Source organism: Somniosus microcephalus, chromosome 2, assembly GCF_052327205.1.
Source record: "Somniosus microcephalus isolate GS21.2 chromosome 2, FLI_Smic_1.0, whole genome shotgun sequence".
In the NCBI taxonomy this organism is placed as follows: Eukaryota; Metazoa; Chordata; class Chondrichthyes; order Squaliformes; family Somniosidae; genus Somniosus; species Somniosus microcephalus.
In genome coordinates this window covers 323061567-323083547 of record NC_140988.1, presented here as the reverse complement: position 1 = coordinate 323083547, position 21981 = coordinate 323061567, and the positions used below count along the sequence as shown (strand labels likewise).

The 21981-nt window shown below is 43.2% G+C and overlaps 1 protein-coding gene across 7 annotated transcripts in view; it reads left to right on the top strand.

The window, feature by feature from the left end:
• Positions 1–21981, top strand: part of wdr7 (WD repeat domain 7) — an 836682-nt gene that overhangs the window by 500652 nt on the left and 314049 nt on the right. The window lies entirely within an intron of this gene.

Below are 21981 nucleotides of genomic sequence, written 5' to 3'. Positions count from 1 at the left end.
AAAGGGAAAAAATAGAATGAGAGAAAACTAGCAAGAAATATAAAAGCAGATTGTAAGAGCTTCTACAAGTATGTAAAAAGGAAGAGAGTAGCCAAACGTTGGTCCCTTAGAGGCTGAGACAGGAGAAATTATTATGAAGAATAAGGAAATGGCAGAAACGTTAAACAAATATTTTGTATCTGTCTTCACAGTAGAAGACACAGAAAGCATACCAAAAATGGTGGGGAACCAAGGGTCTAAAGAGAGTGAGGAACTTAACGTAATTAATATAAGTAGAGAAAAAGTACTAGAGAAACGAATGGGACTAAAAACCGACTAATCCCCTGGACCTGATGGTCTACATCCTAGGATTCTAAAAGAGGTGGCTGAAGAGATAGTGGATGCATTGGTTTTGATCTTCCAAAATTCCCTAGATTCTAGAACGGTCCCAGTGGATTGGAAGGTCTCAAATGTAACGCTGCTATTCAAGAAAGGAGGGAGAGAGAAAATGGGGAACTGCAGGCCAGTTAGCCTGACATCAGTCGTCAGAAAAATGCTGGAATCCATTGTTAAGGAAGTGGTATCAGGGCATTTAGAAAATCATAACATGATTAGGCAGAGTCAAAATGGTTTTATGAAAGGGAAATCGTGTTTGACAAATTTATTTGAGTTTTTTGTGGATGTAACTAGCAGGGTAGATAAAGGGGAACCAGTGGACGTAGTATATTTGGATTTCCAAAAGGCATTCGATAAGGTGCCACATAAAAGGTTATTACACAAGATTAGGGCTGATGGGGTTGGGGGTAATATAGTAGCATGGATAGAGGATTGGTTAACGGACAGAAAACAGAGAGTAGGGATAAACAGATCTTTTTCGGGTTGGCAGGCTGTAACTAGTGGGGTACCGCAAGGATCAGTGCTGGGGCCCCAGCTACAGGAAACTTTCTGATATCCGGCACTGACGGGACCGAGCTGGTGCCGTAACATCAAAAGTGCCGGACATACCAGAGTTAATGTTTAAACATACGGAACTGAGAAGCTCCGTGTGAATCAACAAACCCTGTTGCTTAGCAACAGCTTCAAAACAGTCGGCTGCAGCTGCAAGCGTCTAGCTGAAGCTGAAGCTGTTGCTATAGCTACAGACCTTGCAGTGCTTGACTGGGGAAAAAAAAGCAATGAGAGCTAAAAAAAAAATATAGAAAACGGCTCCTGATTTTTGCCGTTAGATCGAGTATTCCGGACATATAACCTCCGGATAAACCAAAGTTTCCTGTATTTACAATCTATGTTAATGACCTCGATGAATGGACCGAGTGTAATGTATCCAAGTTTGCTGATGATACAAAGCTCGGTGGGACAGTAAGCTGTGAGGAGAGCACAAAGAGTCTGCAAAGGGATATATATATTATAGATATATAAGTGAGTGGGCAGTAAGGTGGCAGATGGAGTATAATGTGGAGAAATGTGAGGTTATTCACTTTGGTAGGAAGAATAGAAAAACAGAATATTTTTTAAATGGTGAGAAACTTTCAAATGTTGGTGTTCAGAGAGATTTTGGTGTCCTCGTGCAAGAAACACACAAAGCTAGCAGGTACAGCAAGCATTAAGGCAGGCAAATGGCATGTTGTCTTTTATTTCAAGGGGGTTGGAGTATAAGAGTAAGGAAGTCTTGCTACAATTGTACAGGGCCTTGGTGAGACCACACCTGGAGTACTGTGCACAGTTTTGGTCTCCTTAACTAAGGAAGGATATACTTGCCTTGGAGGCGGTGCAACAAAGGTTCACGAGATTGATTCCTGGGATGAGAGGGCTGTCCTATGAGGAGAGATTGTGTAGAATGGGCCTATACTCTCTGGAGTTTAGAAGAATGAGAGGTGATCTCATTGAAACATACAAGATTCTGAAGGGGATTGACAGGGTAGATGCTGAGATGTTGTTTCCCCTGGCTGGAGTGTCTAGAACTAGGGGGCATAGTCTCAGGATAAGGGGTAGGCTATTTAAGACGGCGATGAGGAGGAATTTCTTCACTCAGAGGGTTATGAATCTTTGGAATTTGCTACCCCAGAGGGCTGTGAATGCTGAGTTTTTGAGTATTTTCAAGGCTGAGATAGATAGATTTTTGGACTCTAGGGGAATCAGGGGATATGGAGATCGGGCGGGAAATTGGAGTTGAGGTCGATGATCAGCCATGGTCTTATTGAATGGCGGAGCAGGCTCGAGGGGCCGTAAGGCCTACTTCTGCTCTTATTTCTTAATCCTTCTACCAATTACTTTAAATCTATGACCTTCAGAATCTTGTATGTTTCAATGCGATTACCTCTCATTCTTCTAAACTCCAGAGAGTATAATTATTGACACCTCTGCTAAGGGAAGTAGGTCCTTCCTACCCACTCTACCTGGGCACCTCATAATTTTAGACACCTCAATCAAGTCTCCCTTCAGCCTCCTCTATTCCAAAGAAAATAACCCCAGCCAATCCAATCTTTCCTCATAGCTAAGATTCTCCAGTCCTGGCAACATCCTGGTAAATCTCCTCTCTGTACCCTCTCCAGTGTAATCATATCTCCGCACTCAGTGACACATGTAGGCTGGAGCCCTCCCTCCCTGAATCCATAAATCTAACTCACTTCTTGGTCTTGGATCTTGCATATAGACCAAAGGAAACCCTTCCACTGAATGCCTAGGCATTTTAAACCATGAAGAACAACTGTCTTTTATGTGATTTTTGCTGCAATTGAAGAAAAACAAGACAAATCAAAGGACCCATCACATGATCTGTGAGGACTCTGTCCAGGCTAAAATTGTTATCTATCAAGATGCCCAGATAGCAATGTGAATCAACAGTTAAGACAGATGCACCTTCTATAATCCAATCAATACCTTCAAGATTTCTTGTTGAGCCATGCAAAGTCATATCCTGCACTTGGGAGGCATCCACTACCATATCACGTTGGTTAGCCCATTGTTTCAGATGGTGTCTCAAACACACTAGATCCTTAGGTGAGTTCGTCAGCAACATAATATTGTCTGCAAAAAAAAAGGCCACAGTATTTTAAGAAATATTTGGAACAGACCCCCCCCAAGTCTGTACCTTTTGATGCCATCGCCACAACCCTCACCTGTGAGTCTTTCGTACCCTTTCATGGAGCTTTGCTAAAATCCATGGCCACGCACTCCCATAGCTTCCAACTTCTTTGGAAGGGCCACATGAGGCATTATGTTGAAAGCCTCAGATGGAAGCAATGCAAGTGGGATTCCCTGAGTTTAAGTTACAAAGATGAGCAAGGTTCCATTCTGTTATTTGTTGGCTTGTATAACTGTATATGAGAAAATCTGTGTTTTACCTTTGTATACTTCTCTCAAAATGGTCCATTTAACTCTTAAAGTAGAATTTTATTTGTAAGTAGAGTACTGTAAAGTTCCATCTTAATTTTATTGCAAAGTGATGCTACTTTTGCACCATAAGACCTTTGTCATAAAAGCTGAGAGTGCAACCAATACACTGCATTTTATAGTAGATTAACAACTGTTCTATTTTCACAAGAAAAGCAAGTGTACAAATGCCAGAAATCTGAATTAACAGAAAATACTGGAAATGCACAGTCAGTCAGCAGTTAGCATCTGAACGAGAAAGATAGGCCAATATTTTGGTAGGACACTTCATTTAGATTTTCTTTTCCAGTACTGACTTGCCCGTGTATTTCCAGCCTTTTTTCCCCCTGATTTTTAATTTGCTCTATTGTAAAACCTTTTTTTCCCATTAATGGTACAGTGGTAGTTTTAGCAATGACAAAACAAAGAGTGTTTTCTGATATTGTTTCACCTTCTCTCTCCCATCTCCTGTTTAATAACGGAGTCACAAATCTAGATTTTTTTAAGTAACTACAATGTGCAATAAAATTGTGGTATAAATGCTGTTTCAGAAACTCAAAATCTGATGTGAAATGAAATTCAGCATTGAAATGGTTATTTCAGGTTATTAATTTTCTTGCTGTGATAGGGTGATCAACTGTCTTGTCAAGAAAATAGATCTTTATGTCACCTGTACTATGATTAAATGGAGCGTTATTGCTCACAGAAAGAAATCGTAGTTATAACAATAATCTGTTCAGAATCAGTTCAACATTTCTTTTACAGATTGTATTACCTTCTATTTATATGAATTTTACAGAAATTGAGATAGTAGGTGACAATACTTGCACCAATTTAAATTTATGAAAGCTCCATCTGCGTTGGACAATCTTTCACTGACTTAAGTATTTTTAAAGTAAATATTAGAGAACATAAGTGATTGACAAGCTATCTAGAATTTAAATTGAATGTGACTGTGCATTTTTAATAATTGTGGCAAATCAACTGTATATTACAAGTATAAATTCAGTTTTTATACATTAAATATATATTAACGTTACTGCAATTATGGCTGAAGACACTTGAGGTGAATCACTACATGAATGAGATTTATGCACTCATGCAGATAACATCATAAGGCATGAGAGAAAAGCTCACGCTGCTTGTAGATTTCATTTGAACCCCAAGCCAAAAATGCAGTTTTTAAAGCTTATTTTTGACAATTTTCTCCTCTTGTGTGTAGTCATTGGCTAAGGATGGGATTAGACTTGGCTATAATGCTTCCCACGTTTGAGAAGCTTGTTTTTCTTTTATTCATTCGCAGGATATGGGCATCACTTATTGCCTATCCCGAAATGCGCTTGAGAAGCTGCTGGTGAACCTTCTTGAACTGCTGCAGTCCTTGTAGTGAAGGTACTCCCACAGTGCTGTTAGGCCGGGAGTTAGCGGATTTTGACCCAGCCACGATGATGCCACTCACTGTCATGAATAGTGGGTGCTTGGAAATGGTGGCAGAGGACAATTGTCATGGCAACGCATCGGGGGTGGGGGGGCGGGGGAGAGACGAGACTTTTTTGGAAATTTCTTTTCTAAACAAAGAGATTACTTACAGCTTTAATTATTACAAAAACTTAAAAGCCAATAATAAATATTTTCTGAAAGAGCTCAAAAGAATTCATTTTCTTAACAAATTCATTATGGCAAAGTGTGATTTGTTGTTTTGCTCTATCTTGAATGTGTCTCCCATTCAAAAATATGTATAATATTTTGTATAATAACATCTTATTCAATTCATAACTCCTCTTATATTAGGAATTCAAGCATGTAATAATCCTAAGTATAATAAAATTAAATCAGAATTTCATAATGTGGTTGAAGAGGATGAAGCTATCTATGCAAGTAAAACCAGGGAGGAGAATTTTTCACCTTTAGTTGATACTCATTTAAAAATTTCAGTGCTTTCCACCCTGGGCACAGATAAATTTTATGGTCAATTGAAGAAAGTACAGTATAATACATGCTTGCAGGTTTTCAATATATTTAACTGTCTTTCCGTGTATAATTTTCTAAAACTAATCTGGTAAACTTGCTTTTTTTTTGTCTGAATTGAACTATACACAGTGACACAGAAATGTGCATTTGTGTTGATGGATGTCATGTGACTTGTCCAGCACTTGGGCCCTTAAACCTCCACCTGATTGATCGGTGAATGAAGGGAAGGACTGTTTTGTGTATTGATGTGGTTGGGTACTGGTTTTTTTTGCCCATATTTTACTGCTGGCTATCATAACCTAAACTTTACAGCAGAATATTGCAAAACAAAAAAAAATATGATTTACCAAATTCATGTAAAATCCAGATTACACCTTATGAATTGTATTGTTTGGAAAGGTAGCTGCTTGTTCCTGTAATACATCCCAAATTATTAGGATTGTTTGATGGCTTCTACAACAGACTGTAAAATGTATTTAAAAATTATTTTCTAATCTAACCGTTCACATGATTGATCTTATCAATAGCTGTGTTGCATAATCAAACCAAATGTGCAAACTTGAAGCAAAAATGTATTCATATTCTATGTTTTTTTTAAAAAGTAGAAATCATTGAAGAAATGCAAAGCAATTCTTTCTGTGTTCCTTGTGGTTCATTTCTGACTGAAATGAACACACATGGCTTTACTTTTTCCTCCAGAGTGTGGTGGCCATTGCCAGGGCTGAGAGCGCCGAGGTCAGGGCCTTGCCTATTGATCGGTATTCCTGCCTCTCCGCTCTCGCATCTGCTTCATTGGCTCCTTTCAGGCCTGCTCCAGTACATTAGAATAGAAATCCATAACCAGACTGTGCTCATCCAAGCAGGGGAAGAAACTAAATTAAATGCTATAAAACAATCTTGGCTTGGAGTTTGCACCAATTCATCTTGATCTGAGATGTCATGCCAGCTCACTGTCCAAGCACCTGGGCTAAAGGCTGCAGCAGTAGAAAATATAAGGAGCTTGGATCATTCATTTGTCAGCTAAGGAGCACAGGATCACCTAACCATTGCCTCTGCAGAGGTCAGCTGACAGAACAATCAAAGTGAGGCTGGCTGTGCTCAGTCATTCTGTAAGTTGTAGGTTTTTGTATATTTTTTTGGCCCAACTGGCTGTGTCCACATTTGGTTTAACGAGAAATAATGGGCCATTGAACACTGCACGTTCTATACAACAAGGTCATAGGGAAAACAATATTTCAAAAGAATGGGGGTAGTTATGTCAGGTGATTTTTTTCTTTCACAAAATTTAACGGTGAATTTTTGCATTGTGTGTGGCGAAAGCACATACTTCAGCTTTATTCAATGGCACTTTACATCGATTAATCTCTCTAGGTGCAGTAGAACATGATTGTTGAGTAAGTGTGTCTTTTGTTGTGCATTGTGATACATGGTTTCTGCTCTGCATAGTTTGCACAGCTTCCCTCGATAATACATTCCTCCGTTCATAAGAATTGTTACAATTTGCCGCATTTTATAAAGTCTTTCTCTTTCAACAGTTTCACATCACTTCCTTAAGCAGGCCTTATTCTACACAATCAAAGTTTTCAGCCATCTGCCCTTGGTCCTGAGAATTAATAATTGCTGTACTTGCAGTTATCTAGTTACTGGATTAAAGTAACTTTGTACTAAACTGTATGAGCACTCTTTAGAAATAGAATATTAATTATGGGCTATAGTTTTACAGACTAGAAGCAGTTTAAAAAAAAATTTACAATTCAGTTGAACTATGAATAACTAAATCCTATCAAGTGCAAATATTAAATGCAGTATTATGAACTACGTCCCTAATGTGTTTATTACATTTTTGAAGAAATATCTTTGGATAATAGATTTCTGGATTTGCAAATTCTACTCCTCTTTGACCCCTCAATAACTTTTGGCCTCTGGTGTCAATTTCAGTTGAAGAATGTACATAACACAAGCCTCATGTAAGAATCTCCTGGCTGATCAAATCTTAAATTCAGAATAAACTGAAGAACCTTGCACTTTTTAACATGTTGGGGGATTGGAGCTATTTAGTCTTAGAAAATCTGAAATGTTTCATATCCCAGTGAGAGCAAATAATGACTCATGATATCCGATTAGCATCTGAAATTGCATTTGGCTGCTGGTATTTGAGCTCCTGAGTTAATGGACAATGCTCAATAATAGTACACTTCAAAATACAAATGGCTTCCTTCAACATTCAATTAAACACAGCAGAGAAGTTAATATACTTTTAGTCTGTATAGCTTCACTCCATTTACATGTTACCAGACAAACACAATGGAACTCAGATTCGATTGATGAGGAAACAGGATATTATATTATTTTCATTGATGCAGACATTTGCAATTTAAATCAACAATCACGGTATGAATTATATTTTAAACTAACATAAGCAAAGTCATATATTTGTGATACTAGTCTATAGCTGGCATTCATCAAAGCCATCTAAAATTGTTTATATCAGTATGGTTAGAGTTTTTCAAGGAAATCCATAAGCATAGAAGTGAGTGTTTGTGAATAGTCTTAATGCTTTCATGTTGAACTTTCCCTTTTATTCTCTTTATTATACATGAAGAGCAAACTGATTGTTACCAGTGAGCTCTTAATTATTCTAACTCATGTTCTGTTATTATACTTAGCTAGCATTGTAGCGCAGAGCTGCACACTTGGGAAGGCTGTGGAGGTGTGCAGGTTAGAACTCATGGCTAGTAGAGAAGTGGGAAGTGCATGTAGCCCGGAGTCTCTATGTGGTGGACCAGTGTGGGGGACACATGGGAGGCTGCAGTACCCCTTTTATGGAATATGGCAACCCTCCACTTCCTTGCCCCAAAGTTACCACTCTTCAATGATGAATGTTGGCAAGCTATTCAACCTTGGGGGGGTACGGTAACACCAGGACTTTATTACCAGGACAAAGACAGTCCTCATCCAACATTCACAAACCTGCATTTCCAACAGGACTGCTGGATCGTATTCAGGAGTGGGGTCTCTCTGACTGATTTTCAATTCCTTCTCCTCTTTACCCCCACCACTATTTCACTCAAAGCCTGGGAACACCGAGAACAATTGTAGCATCCCCCTCCCCCCTCCCCCAAACCAATTCCTGCTTGGACTCAAATCAGCACAGACAAAGAATCAAACCTGGAAGCTACCTTCTCTGCATGGCTCAGAGCACACCATGCCATGTATTTAGACAATGAACTGTTGGGGGAAGCCCTATAAAATTGCTATTTACTTAAAAAAGCCAATTAAGAAATACAAATTCTAAATATTGATTACACAAATGAAGGGAACCTAGGTCAGAATCTTGCTTCTTTCTTTTCTTTTCCAGTTTTAGCTCAGGATATCAAGTGCTGCCTGCTCTTGTCTCATCCAAATTTTATTTTTAGGACTTATTCTACTAATCAGCATGAGTGGACCCATCCCATAGCTAAGCATTTTAAAACATCCGCACAGGGGAGAGTTATAGATTCTTGGCAAAGGTGCCAAAGAAGGGACAAGTTTGTCACCTTGAGCATGAAAGAAGAAATTAGGGTGCATTACTTTGTGCCTGGTGGTTCCCCTTAATGCTGCCTCTACCACAGACCTCCCTTCCCCTTGCCCACCAAGCCAAACTTCCCCCGAGGTTACTGCCTGCTCTGGCATTGAACTTCTAGTTTCTCTCCTATCTACCCTCATGCTCAACCTGAGCTCGCCTTGCTCATGAAACCTACCTCCTGCTCTTTGACCCTATTCCCATTAAACTACTGACCACATTAAACTTCCTGGCTCCCATGCTAGCTAATATTGTGAACGGTTCCCTCTCCTCACCATCACCTCTCTCGACCCATCCACTGCCTCTGTATTGCCAGACTGCTTGTCTGACATCCAGTCCTGGATGAGCCAAAATTTTCTCCAATTAAACATTGAGACGACTGAGCCATTGTCTTCGGCCCCTGCCACAAATTCCATTCCCTAGCCATCAATTCTTTCCCCCTCCCTGACCACTGTCCAGGGCTGAAACAGAGTGTTCACAATTTTGGTGTTCTATTGACCCAGAGCGGAGCCTCCAACCCCATATCCTCTCCAGGACCAAGACCGCCTACTTCTACCTCTGTAATATTGCCCATCTCCACCCCTGCCTTAGCCCATCTGCTGCTGAAACCTTCATCGAGGCTTTTGTTACCTCCAGACTCAACTATTTCAATGCTTTCCTGGCCAGCCTCCCTTCTTCCATCCTCCACCTTCCATAAATTTGACAACATACAAAAATCTGCTGCCTGTACCCTAACTTGCACCAAGTCCCATCGACCCATCACCCCTGTGCTCACTGACTTACATTGGCTTCCGTTCCACCAACAATTCGACTTTAAAATTGTCATCCTCATGTTCCAATCCTCCAAGGCCTCGCCCCTCCCTATCTCTGTAACCTCTTCCAGCCCTACAGCTCTCTGAGAACTCTGCGCTCCTCCAAGTCTGACCTCTTGTGTATCCCCCACTTCCTTTGCCCCACCATTAGTGGTCATGCCTTCGGCCATCTAGACCCTCAGCTCTGGAAATCCCTTCCTCAACCTCTCCATTTCTCTCTCCTCCTTGAAGACACTTCTAAAAACTTAACTCTTTTACCAAGCCTTTAGTCACCTTTCCTGATATCTCTTTCTTTGGCTCATTGTCTATCTTTATCTGATTTCGCTCCTGTGAAATGCCGTGGGATGTTTTACTTTTAAAAGCGCTATATAAATTCAAGTTGTTGTTGATCAATAAGTTGCAAAGTTTCGGAGCTCACTTCGTAAAGGCCAGCATGCATGGTCTGACAGTCTGTTTGTGTGTAAATGTATGGACCCAATCGGCTATCTAATGAAAAGTATTGCGTTCTGACTGCAGTAATACTTCAAATTTTATTTTGCTTTAACCCTTCCCCGATGAAAATTTCTTCCTCTCTGTCGTGCAAGCATTGACCGGGGTATATTTCAATGAACCGTTGACACCCTCCTTCTCGTACCTCACTCCAGTGGTAATTCTTCATTTGTGAGCCTAGGCAGAGTATCTGCAGGTTATTTGACCTTCAAAAGTATCACAGATGAGCTCAGCCATGTTTTCACTTGATGTGCACATTCCAGTAGGGGATGCTGGACAGAGATCAGAAGCAGGAGCTCTAGCTGATTTTCCTGTGCTCAAGATCATAGTCACTGAAGCCAGCAGCAGCTCAGTTACTGCCGCCCAGCTGAGATCAGCTAACTGAGCACAGTCTGAAGTTCAAACCTGATCCGTATTGCTCATCTTCCCTTCACTAAGCAATGAGTAACATGTTTCTGTGCATAGCTTTGAAAATGCCACAAGATAGTGGTCTCCTGATTGGATAAACTTACTGAGCTGAGCTGAGCTGTGTGCACCAAGAAATTCCTGATTTGACACCTGGTCTCTGCTGAGTTGGCCAATCTCTGCTAGGGTAACAGTAGAGGCCCCTACAATCAGCCACAATGGGCTGGATTTTGTCAATGGGGACGTGATGGAGGCGGGACTCTCACTTCCCTCCATCGATTTGTGGCCAACCCACGCGATTTTCCCTTGTTGAACCCGCTGGACGGGCTCAGCAGGCCAATTAAGGGACACCCAGTTACAGGTGACGTCAGGGATTGACATTTCAAAAGTCAAGAGCTTTTGACAGATGAAATATCAGTGTTTGACAGCTCTGTGAAGCTGTCAGACACTGACAATCTGACTTCTAACTTGAGTCCTTCTCCACAGACTCAGTTAGAAATCTCTCCAGAACAGAAAGCAGAAGGCTGCAGCTTTTGACAGCTCGTGGCCATTCTGCTTTCTGTGCCAGTGAGATGAGGGACTCCCGAGACCAGAAGGAAGGAAGCCTGCATTAGTAAGTAAAGGTAAGTAAAACTTATTTAAACACTTTACACACACCAAACACACTTACCTCTGCACTCATGCACCCATCACTCACCTGAACACCGGACACCTTGAACCCTCCAAGCCCTTCAGCCCGACGGTCCGCCTCGCTAACTTGGCGTGGTTTGGAGCCGTCGGGCAGCCCACACTTCAGGGCTAAAAATATGGATTAGACCAAAAACTGCCTGTTAACTACCTGTTAACAGGCAGTTAATTGGCACTAATCCCCTTCCTGCCTCGGGAAGGCGGCTCCCAGCACAGGTCGGGTACCCGCCTCCTGGGAAACGGGCATGGAGGCGGGTTGGGGGGTGGGAAGGGTTCATGCCCCTCGATTCTGCAATTTTCCCGTCTCCACGGGGTTTGGAAATTCGAGCCCAATGTCTCTGTGTTAGGGAGGGAAAATTGCTTACGGTTAACACTCCTGGTTTGCTATTCAGTGAGCCATCTGGAAGTGTGTGTGTATCGATGACAGCTGAGGACAGAATTGTGCTTAGTTGTAAAGCATCCTCCCACCCTCCCCAACTTGTTGACATTTGCTGTCAAAGTTCATGCTTGAATAAGGGTCATTTGGGAAAGCAGACTGGGAATGTGGAACCATACCCCATGCAAGAGTCATCCTCAGGAGTAAACAAAATTGATAGGAAAAGGTTTAAATATGTATATTTTAAATACAGTAGCTCAATTTGTGAGATTTAAAAAAAAAATTGATTTTAACATAAATATTTTAAAAATGCATATAGTGACCTAAGGGGGACATATTCAGTGGGGGGCAATTTTCTCACAAAAATTCCCAGGATGATATTGCATGCCTTTATTCTTCGTACTCCTTTTAATTCAGTTACGTGGAGAGACTGGAGAAGCTGGAGTTTTTCTCCTTTGAATAGAGAAGTTTAAGAGGAGATTTGATAGAGGTGCTCAAAATCATGAATTCTTTTGATAGAGTAAATAAGAAGAAACTGTTTCCGGTGGCAGTAGGGTCGGTAACCAGAGGGCACAGATTTAAGTTAATTGGCAAAAGAACCAGAAGCAAAATGAGGAGAAAAACATTATGGAGCGAGTTGTTATGGTTTGGAATGCAATGCCTGAAAGGGTGGTGGAAGCAGACTCAATAGCAATCTTCAAAAGGGAATTGGATAAATACTTGCAGGGCTATGTGGAAAGGGCAGGGGTGTGGGATGAATTGGATAGCTTTTCCAAAGAGCAGGCACGAAGGGCCGAATGGCCTTCTGTGCTGCATCAATCTATGATTCTATGTTTAGGTTGCTCCAGTGGCAGTGCACTTGTGTGTCAACATTGTGTATCATGGTGTGAATAGGACATTTCTTCATATATTGATTTCTCAATCTCAGCCAAGCTTTTGGTGAGGTGTACTTCATGATGGAGAAGAATTAGCAGCAGCAAACCAGGAATCAATTTTTGCATCTTTATGTCAATGGCTGGGCCCAGAAGAGCAGCAAGTGAAGATCTATCACCCATGAACATTCCCCCTCCTGGTTTCTATGTTTGTTTTAGGGCCAGTAGGATAGAATCCTGTGTTTCGCACTGCCTCTGAGCAACTCTCTCAAGACCCATATGAATTTCATTTCCGATAGCAAAATACTGCAGATGCTGGAAATCCGAAATAACAACAGAAAATGCTGGAAAAACTCAGCAGGCCAGGCAACATCCGTGGAGAGAAATTAGAGTCGACGTTTCGGGTCTAACCCTTTTTCAAAACTGGAAAGGAAATGAAATAGATCGAAAGGCAGGGGTGGGAGACAACAAAAGAAGTGAAGAGACATTAAGAGGTATTCAAAACGAGACGAGCGGTGCGGTCTCCTCTACATTGGGGAGACCAAACGCAGATTGGGTGACCGCTTTGCGGAACACCTCCGTTCAGTCCGTATGGGTGACCCCAAGCTTCCGGTCGCCTGTCATTTTAATTCACCGCTCCATTCCCACTCGGACCTCACCGTCCTTGGCCTCTTGCATTGTTCCACGGAAGCTCAACGTAAACTTGAGGAACAGCACCTCATCGTTCGATTAGGCACTTTGCAGCCTTCCGGACTCAATATCGAGTTCAACAATTTCAGATCATAACCTTGGCCCCTATTACGTTTTTACTTATATCTTTTATCCACCCCTTTGTTTTGGTTTTTCCCTCCCCCCCCCCTTCCTTTTTCTCTCTCCCACATGGCAGCTGTCTCTCATTCTGCCAGAACATTTCACACCTAATCTAGAGCCGTCTTTTGTCTCCACTAGTCCTATCATCATCTCGTCTCGTTTTGAATACCTCTTAATGTCTCTTCACTTCTTTTGTTGTCTCCCACCCCTGCCGTTCGATCTATTTCATTTCCTTTCCAGTTTTGAGAAAGGGTTAGACCCAAAACGTCGACTCTAATTTCTCTCCACGGATGCTGCCTGGCCTGCTGAGTTTTTCCAGCATTTTCTGTTGTTATTTTGAATTTCATCTCCATCTCTTTTACAATGGTAATGTGTCATATGTATAAGAGTACCACATACTTACTGCTGATGACACATTCTCATTGCCATTAGTTGCTAGATCAAGAGATAGATTAGCATACAGTTAGAATTTCCACCCAACTTACACTGTTTGCAGGGTAAAGGGTGGTACTAAGGAGGGGAAAAAATAAATAGAAAAAATATATATGGATTGTATCATTGGCATCCTTTGGAAGTGAAGTACATAGAATCATAGAGTGGTTACAGCACAGAAGAAGGCCATTCAGCCCATTGAGCCCGTGCTGGCTATCTGCAAGAGCACTTCAGGTAGTCCCACTCCCCCGCCCTTTCCCTGTAGCCCTGCAAATATTTTTCCTTCAGCTACTTATCCAATTTCCTTTTGAAAGCCACGATTGAGTCTGCCTCCAGCACCCTTTCAGGTAGTGCATTCCAGATCCTAACCACTCGCTGTGTAAAAATTTTTTTCCTCATGTCGCCTTTGGTTCTTTCACCTTAAATCTGTGTCCTCTAGTTCTCGACCCTTCCGCCAATGGGAACAGTTCCTCTCTATCTACTCTGTCCAGATCCCTCATGATTTTGAATACCTCTATCAAATCTCCTCTCGACCTTCTCTGCTCTAAGGAGAACAACCCCAGTCTCTCTAGTCTATCCACGTAACTGAAGTCCCTCATCCCTGGAATCATTCTTCTAAATCTTTTCTGCAGCCTCTCTAAAGCCTTCACAGGACATACTAGAAAGGCTGGGTATGCTTTGAGTGGACAAGTCGCCTGGTCCAGATGGCTTCGATCCCAGGTTACTAAGGGAATTGGGGGAGGAGATAGCGGAAGTGCTTGCCATAATTTTCCAATCGTCCCTAGATGCGGGGGAGGTGCCTGAGGATTGGAAAGTGGCAAATGTGACACCATTGTTGAAGAAAGGGTGTAAGGACAATGCTCGTAACGACAGGCTGGTCAGTTTAACATCAGTGGTGGGTAAAGCTTTAGAAACAATAATCAAGGAAAAAAGTAACGGGCATTTGGAGAGGTTAATCTAATTAAGAAGGGCCAACACAGATTTGTAAAAGGCAGACCGTGTTTGACTAATCTAATTGAATTTTTTGATGAAGCAACAGGGAGGATTGATGAAGGGAATGCAATGGATGTTGTCTACATGGATTTTCAGAAGGCGTTTGACAAAGTATCACATAGAAGGCTGGTTAACAAAATTGAAGCTCGTGGATTAGGTCGGTCAGTGGCAGCTTGGATAAGGAATTGGCTTAAGGACAGAAAACAGCGAGTTGTGGTAAATGGCTATTTTTCAGATTGGAGGATGGTGGACAGTGGTGTTCCCCAAGGGTCAGTGCTGGGGCCACTGCATTTTTTGATATATATAAATGACCTGAATATTGAAGTACACAGTCCGTGTCCATATGCAGCAAAACCTGGACAACATTCAGACTTGGGCTGACAAGTGGCAAGTAACATTCGCACCACACAAGTGCCAAGCAATGACCATCTCCAACAAGCGAGACTTTAACCATCTCCCCTTGACATTCAATGGCATTACCATCGCTGAATCCCCCACTATCAACATCCTGGGGGTTACCATTGATCGGAAACTGAACTGGACCAGCCATATAAATACTGTGGCTACAAGAGCAGGCCAGAGGCTGGGAATTCTGCGGCGAGTGTCTCACCTCCTGACTCCCCAAAGCCTTTCCACCATCTACAAGGCACAAGTCAGGAGTGTGATGGAATACTCTCCACTTGCCTGGATGAGTGCAGCTCCAACAACACTCAAGAAGCTCGACACCATTCAGGATAAAGCAGCCCGCTTGATTGGCACTCCATCCACCTTCAACATTCACTCCCTCCACCACCGGCACACTGTAGCTGCAGTGTGTACCATCTACAAGATGCACTGCAGCAACTCGCCAAAGCACCTTCCAAACCCGCGACCTCTACCACTTAGAAGGACAAGGGCAGCAGATGCATGGGAACATCACCACCTACAAGTTCCCCTCCAAGCCACACACCATCCTGACTTGGACCTGTATCGCTGTTCCTTCACTGTCGCTGGGCCAAAATCCTGGAACTCCCTTCCTAACAGCATTGTGGGTGTACCTACACCCTATGGACTGCAGCGGTTCAAGAAGGCGGCTCACCACCATCTTCTCAAGGACAATTAGGGATGGGCACTAAATGCAGGCCTAGCCAGCCAGCGACGCCCACATCCCATCAATGAATAAAAAAAAAAAAATTGCCGATGACACCAAACTTGGGGGTGTGGCAAACAGTGATGATACCAATCGACTGCAACAGGACATAGAAAGGCTAGCAGAATGGGCAGATAAGTGGCAGATGGAATTTAATACAGAGAAGTGTGAGGTGATGCATTTTGGCAGAAGGAACAGGGAGAGGCAATATGCACTTAATGGTACAGTTTTAAAGAGTGTGCAGGGGCAGAGGGACCTGGGAGTTAATGTGCCTAGGTCCTTGAAGGTGGCAGGACATATTGAGAGAGTGGTTAGCAAAGCATATGGGATCTTGGGCTTCATAAATAGAGGTATTGAGTACAAAAGTAGAGAAGTTATGCTGAACCTTTATAAAGCACTGGTTAGGCTACAACTGGAGTATTGTGTCCAGTTCTAGTCACCACACTTTAGGAAGGATGTGAAGGACCTTGAGAGGATGCAGAGGAGATTTACCAGAATGGTTCTGGGGATGGGGGATCTTAGTTACAAGGACAGGTTGGAGAAGCTGGATTTGTTTTCATTGGAGCAAAGGAGGTTGAGGGGCGATTTTGATAGAGGTGTACAAGATTATGACGGGTTTGGATAGGCTAGACGAGGAAAGGCTGTTCCCACTAGCTGATGCTACAATGACTAGGGGACACAGATTTAAGGTTTTGGGCAAGAGATACAGGGGGAATGTGAGGAAAATCTTTTTTACGCAGCGAGTGGTGAGAACGGAAGTAGTGGAAGCAGACACACTCCATGTTTTCAAGGGGAGACTGGATGGGCACTTGAGGGAAATAAACTTGCAGGGCTACGGAGATAGAGCAAGGGGAATGGGACTGACTCGATTGCTCTACAGAGAGCCGGCACGGACTCGATGGGCCGAATGGCCTCCTTCTGTGCTGTTATGACTCTGTCATCCTTCCTAACGTGTGGTCCCCAGAATTGGACACAATATTCGAGTTGTGGCCGAACCAGTGTTTTATAAAGGTTCATCATAACTTCCTTGCCTTTGTACTCTATGCCTCTATTTATGAAGCCCAGTATCCCGTATGCTTTTTTAACCGCTGTCTCAACCTGCCCTGCCACCTTCAACGATTTGTGCACATATACCTCCAGGTTTCTCTGCTCATGCACCCCCTTTAGAATTGTACCCTTTAGTTTATATTGCCTCTCCTCATTCTTCCTGCCAAAATGTATCACTTCGCACTTTTCTGCATTAAATTTCAGCTGCCATGTGTCCGCCCATTTCACCAGCCTGTCTTCTGTCTTCTTGAAGTCTATCACTATTCTCCTCACTGTTCACTATACTTCCAAGTTTTGTGTCATCTGCAAATTTTGAAATTGTGTCCTGTACTCCCAAGTCCAATTCCAAGAAAAGCAGTGGTCCCAGTGCCGACCCCTTGGGGAACACCATTGTATACTATCCTCCGGTCTGAAAAACAACCATTCACCAGTACTCTCTGTTTCCTGTCACTTTACCAATTTTGTATCCATGCTGCCACTGTCCCTTTTATTCCATGGGCTTCAGCTTTGCTGGCAAGCCGATTACGTGGCACTTGATCAAACGCATTTTGGATGTACATATACACCACGTCAACCGCATTGCCCTCATCAACCCTCTCTGTTACCTCATCAACCCTCTCTGTTACCTCATCAAAAAACTCGATCAAGTTAGTTAAACACGATTTGCCTTTAACAAATCCAGGCTGGCTTTCCTTGATGAATCCACACTTGTCCAAGTGACGGTTAACTTTATCCCTGATTATCGTTTCCAAAAGCCTCCCCACTGCCGAGGTTAAACTGTCTGGCCTGTAGTTGCTGCGTTTATCCTTACACCCTTTTTTGAGATGTTTGTGACTTTTGGTCATGCATGGGAATGGTAGCATGGTGGTAATGTCACTGGGCTAGTAATCCAGAGGCCTGGACTAATGACCCAGAGACGTGAGTTTAAATCCCACCACGGCAGCTGTGGAATTTAAATTCAGTTAATTAAATAAATCTGGAATAAAAAGCTAGTATCAGTAATGGTGACCATGAAACTATCGGATTGTCGTAAAAACCCATCTGGTTCACTAATGTCCTTTAGGGAAGGAAATCTGCTGTCCTTACCTGGTCTGGCCTATATGTGACTCCAGACCCACAGCACTGTGGTTGACTCTTAACTGTCCTCTGAAATGGCGTAGCAAGGCACTCCGGTGTAACAAAACCGCTACGAAACACAATAATCAGAATGAAACCGGACAGACCACCTGGCATCAACTTCGGCACCAGCTACGACATGGGCAAGGAAACCTCCTGATTACCATCTACCGCCCTCCCTCAGCTGATGAAGCTGTACTCCTCCATGTTGAACACCACTTGGAAGAAGCACCGAGAGTAGCAAGGGCACAGAAGGTACTCTGGGTGGGGGACTTCAATGTCCATCACCAAGAGTGGCTTGGTAGCACTATTGACCGAGCTGGCTGAGTCCTGAAGGACATAGCTGCCAGTCTGGGCCTGTGACAGGTGGTGAGAGAACAAACACGAGGGAAGAAAAACCTACTTGACCTCGTTCTCACCAATCTACCTGTCACAGATGCATTTGTCCATGACAGTATTGGTAGCAGTGACCACCGCACAGTCATTGTGGAGACAAAGTCCTGTCTTCACACTGAGGACACCCTCCATTGTGTTGTGTGGCACTACCACCATGCTAAATGAGATCAATGCAGAACAGATCTAGCAGCTCAAAACTAGGCATCCATGAGGCGCTGTGGGCTATCAGCAGCAGCAGAATTGTATTCCACCACAAACTGTAACCTCATGTGCCCGGCATATCCCTCACGCTACTATTACCATCAAGCCAGGGGACCAACCCTGGTTCAATAAGGAGTGTAGAAGAGCATGCCAGGAGCAGCACCAGGCGTACCTAAAAATGAGGTGCCAACCTGGAGAAGCTGCAACACTGGATGCTAAAAAGCAGAAGCAGCATGCTATAGGGCTAAGCGATCTCACAATCAACGGATCAGATCAAAGCTCTGCAGTCCTGCCACATCCAGTCGTGAATGGTGGTGGACCATTAAACAACTAACGGGAAGAGGAGACTCCATGAATATCCCCATCCTCAATGATGGTGGAGCCCAGCGCGTCACTGCAAAAGACAAGGCTGAAGCGCTTGCAACCATCTTCAGCCTGAAGTGCCGAGTGTATGATACATATCGGCCTACTCCTGAGGTCCCCACCATCCCAGAAAGCCAGTCTTCAGCCAATTCGATTCACTCCACGTGGTATCAAGAAATGGTTGAGCGCATTGGATACAGCAAAGGCTATGGGCCCTGACAGCATCCCGGCTATCATGCTGAAGACTTGTGCTCCAGAACTAGCCGCGCCTCTAGCCAAGCTGCTCCAGCACTGCTACAACACTGGCATCTATCCGACAATGTGGAAAACTGCCCAGGTATGTCCTGTCCACAAAAAGCAGGACAAACCCAATCTGGCCAATTACCGCTCCATCAGTCTACTCTCAATCATCAGCAAAGTGATGGAAGATGTCATTAACTGTGCTATCAAGTGGCACTTAATCACCAATAACCTGCTCACTGATGCCCAGTTTCGGTTCCGCCAACACCACTCGGCTCCTGACCTAATTACACCCTTGGTCTAAACATGGACAAAGGAGCTGAATTCCAGATGTGAGGTGAGAGTAACTGCCCTTGACATCAAGGCAGCATTTGACCGAGTGTGGCATCAAGGAGCCCTAGTAAAGCTGAAGTCAATGGGAATCGGGGGGAAAACTCTCCACTGGCTGGAGTCATATCTAGCATAAAGGAAGATGGTTGTGGTAGTTGAAGGTCAATCATCACAGCCCCAGGACATTGCTGAAGGTGTTCCTCAGGGCAGTGTCCTAGGCCCAACCATCTTCAGCTGTTTCATCAATGACCTTCCCTCCAACATAAGGTCAGAAACGGGAATGTTCGCTGATGATTGCACAGTGTTCAGCGCCATTCACAACTCCACAGATAATGAAGCAGTCCATGCCCACATGCAACAAGACCTGAACGACGTTCAGGCTTGGGCTGATAAGTGGCAAGTAACATTGGCGCCACAAAGTGCCAGGCAATGACTATCTCCAACAAGCGAGAGTCTAACCACTGCCCCTTGACATTCAACGGCATTACCATCGCCAAATCCCCCACCATCAACATCCTGGGGGTCACCATTGACCAGAAACTTAACTGGACCAGCCACATAAATACTGTGGCAATAAGAGCAGGTCAGAGGCTAGGTATTCTGCGGCGAGTGTCTCACCTCCTGACTCCCCAAAGCTTTTCCACCATCCAGAAGGCACAAGTAAGGAGTGTGATGGAATACTCTCCACTTGCCTGGATGAGTGCAGCTCCAACAACACTCAAGAAGCTCGACACCGTCCAGGTCAAAGCAGCCCACTTGATTGGCAACCGATCCACCACCTTAAACATTCACTCCCTCCACCACTGGCGTACCGTGGCTGCAGTGTGTACCATCTACAAGATGCACTGCAGCAACTCGCCAATGCATTTGCGGCAGCACATCCCAAACCGGCAACCTCTTTCACCTAGAAGGACAAGGGCAGCAGGCGCATGGGAACACCACCACCTCCAAGTTCCATTCCAAGTCACACCACCATCCTGATTTAGAAGTATATCGCCGCTCCTTCATGGTCGCTGGGTCCAAATCCTGGAACTCCCTCCCTAACAGCACTGCGGAAGTACCTTCACCACACGGACTGCAGCGGTTCAAGAAGGCGCCTCACCACCACCTTCTCAAGGGCAATAAATGCTGTCCTTGCCAGCGACGCCCACATCCCATAATCGAATAAAAAAAGGAGAATCTAGATTTTGATTAATCATGAATTAGAAAGGCTGCAGGTTCAAACTCTGATAAACTGGACTGCTCAGCTGTATGAAGAAAGCGTTTATTTAATCCTTTCATCTCCTTGTACACATATCAGAAAGGCTGTAGTATTTTCAGAGGAGTAAAGTGTAAATCTACATGATACAGAATATATCTATTATCTGTGTATGTCTTTTCAAGACTTCCTCTAAGATGGAAGGTTTGGGCTAGTCTTGTTAACATGACATGACATTTTTCTGTCTATTGAGTATCTTTAGTGCGCATAATTTGTCAAAATACTTGGTCAAAATATTGTGAGTGAGTTATGGGCCCCATGATGTGATATAAGCCTGAAAATGATTGTTAGCACTAGTAGCAGAGAGCACTTAACACATTCATATTGCATTCATTTTCCATTATTTTAATGCAGGCTTAATGCTTCTGCTAAAATAACAGAATGTTGAGCATTCATCTAGTAATTTCACTATAGCAACTTCTAAGCTATTAGCTTTAAATAGGTCTGCATTAGGGGGGCTTAATGGTTTTAGGAACTCCACATGGAGAAACCTATTTCTTGAAATGTATATTTAATTTATCCTCATTGATGAGGGTATTGCATTTGTTGTTGTATGACATGAATTGGAAATGTGGTGCAGGTGGTTGGATCTACACCTGCATTCTGTTTACACCTTGAGATGTTTTTCTATGTTAGATACGCTATATAAATGCACGTTGTTTATTCCACAAGTGCAAAGTAGCAGCCTTGATGAGGTAGATTCGGTGTTACTCTGCTCGTTTTCAAAAAGAATTGCTTTGTAAATTCTTAGATTATTGGCACAATTCCAGTATCAGCTGGGGAGCCAGCTACATACTTCAACTGGGTAAGCACACTCCTTAAGAATATGAATGTGCAGATACTGGCATTTTATATAAGTAAAAGGGGAGGCTCTGCTATTACATTTGGGAAGAAATGAAAAAGAACCTTAGATTAAAGGGATGAGGGCTGAAGATTCTCTGCCAACAAAGGAGACTTCCTCCTATGTTTTAGATCAGGACTCAATTCCCCTTTCAGGCCCGGGAACTTAATGGAGCTATGTTGAGGTACTGGGCCCATCCGGGGCAGAGCAGAGCCCATTTACAAATCAGTTACAAAGAATTGTGATTTATCTATGTTTCCTTACTTTACAGTAGCTTTGTGTAAATAGTGAGTGCTGGTG